This window comes from Suricata suricatta, chromosome 11 (assembly GCF_006229205.1).
Source record: "Suricata suricatta isolate VVHF042 chromosome 11, meerkat_22Aug2017_6uvM2_HiC, whole genome shotgun sequence".
Classification (NCBI taxonomy): domain Eukaryota; kingdom Metazoa; phylum Chordata; class Mammalia; order Carnivora; family Herpestidae; genus Suricata; species Suricata suricatta.
In genome coordinates this window covers 6,411,314-6,413,103 of record NC_043710.1, presented here as the reverse complement: position 1 = coordinate 6,413,103, position 1,790 = coordinate 6,411,314, and the positions used below count along the sequence as shown (strand labels likewise).

Here is a 1,790-nt window from a genome sequence, read left to right as displayed (position 1 = left end):
TTGGGGGACATGGAGAGTGGCCTGTTGGCTGTGAGTCCAAGATGCTTTGGGACTTGATGTCACCCGGCCTCCTCCGCGAAGATGGGCATGGGTTCGTGCCCGCTGGGCGAAGAGAGCAAGCTCTTTTTAATGGGGACGTCGCGCTTGGTGCAGCGGCAGGAAAAGTGAAAGGTGTCTGGCTGTCCGGGCCGTGCTTTGGGATTTTGACTGGATGACAAGGTAAAGGTTTGGCACCCATTCTCAAGCGCTCACAGCTTCTCCTCTGCCTTTGTGGTGGGCTGAGCCCCCACTCTTCCCAAGAGCCTTTTTAGAGTATGTTGCTCCCCCCCCTTCTCTGCCTGGAGCCTTTTCTTCCAGAATGCGTTCCCACTTCCATTAAGCTAAGTGCTAAGTGCCTTCTTGTCTTGTGGGTTTTTCCTTTCTTTCTTCCTTTTTGACTTGCTTTCAGCTCCATCCTGCCTCCTCTTTGGGCTACCCCCGCCTCCTAACACTATTATCTTTCTCTCTGATCTGCCCACTCCAGTTTCCCCCAGCTCTTTCTTCAGGCTGACATTTCCCTCAATTTAGAAATGTCGCTGTTGCTCTACCGTTTGTATAGTTATCCTTCCTGACTCGGATGTTCTTTCTTTGTTTCCCTGCCTTTCTCTTTGTTGATGCCCCCCCCCACATACACACACACAACACACACACACAAATCCCATTGTAAGGGGGGGGGGTTTACAAAGGTTTCATACTTCCCAGCAAAGAATCAGAGGCCCTACCTTAGAAATCTTACCGTACTGGGGGAATGTCCGACTTCCCTAGGTTTGGAGAGTTAGTAGGTAATGAGACTTGATGTTGGAAGACTTTCTTCAGGGAAATAGAGTTGCCAAGCGTTTCAGGTAGAGCTAAAGAGGAGGAGTTGCCTCTTTGTACAGAGCATGACTTCTTATTTCTCTTCAAGGAACTACAGAGGTTGTGAGTGTCACCCCACCGGATCCTGAGCACTAGTAACTTTCTCCTCTGTCGTAGCTGCGGAGGGCCGTGCGCCACAATTAATACATTTCACTACAGATCTTGTTGTTTAAGAAGGGGCTTCTGTCCTCCCTCTACCATTGTCACCCTGGAGAGAGATGCCTTTCAGGAGCTTCTCTTGCTCGCCGTGTGCCTGCTCTTTGAACCGCTGAGATGATACATCGAGGTCAGGACTCCTAGCGCATCTTTTCTGACTTGCATCTTGTTCTAGAAGAAGAATTTTCCTATGTGTAAATTCTTTCTCATTCTCTCTTAATCTCTCCTCGTCAGATCCTCTCTTGCCCCAGCTGAGGTATTTCATTGCCAGTTCTCTACTCTCGAGACCGTTTGCACCGCCTTCTGAAATCCCACTTAACTACAAGAGCTTTGATGGAACATCTCTCACTCTTTTGCCCCAAACCACTTCTAGCCTCCTTGCTCGGACTTCGCAGCCCAAAGTCGGTCTCGCCCTTCCTTCCGTTTGACTTCCAGTGTCAGTATCAATTCCCATCAGCAGAAACAAAGGAGCTGCTGCACTCAGCCTTGTTTATCCAATTTTCCTCTGTGGTAAGGACATGGCTGCCTCCTAAAGGCCAGCTGATGTGAGCCTGTTCCCTTCTCTTGACTCTCCGACACACGATCCATGCTTCCCTCAAATTGCAGTCATTACAGCTCATTGAGTCAAGCCAGGCTGTCTTGTGTTGTCATCGTCACGTGTGTGGTGTGTGTCTTTGCTTGGGAACGTACTAAGTAAGCTGTGCCCAAGTAATCTGTTATGGCTGCTTTGAGAGCCACCC

At 49.5% G+C, this 1,790-nt stretch overlaps 1 protein-coding gene across 2 annotated transcripts in view; it reads left to right on the top strand.

The window, feature by feature from the left end:
* Nucleotides 1-1,790, top strand: part of DPF2 (double PHD fingers 2) — a 13,752-nt gene that overhangs the window by 740 nt on the left and 11,222 nt on the right. The window lies entirely within an intron of this gene.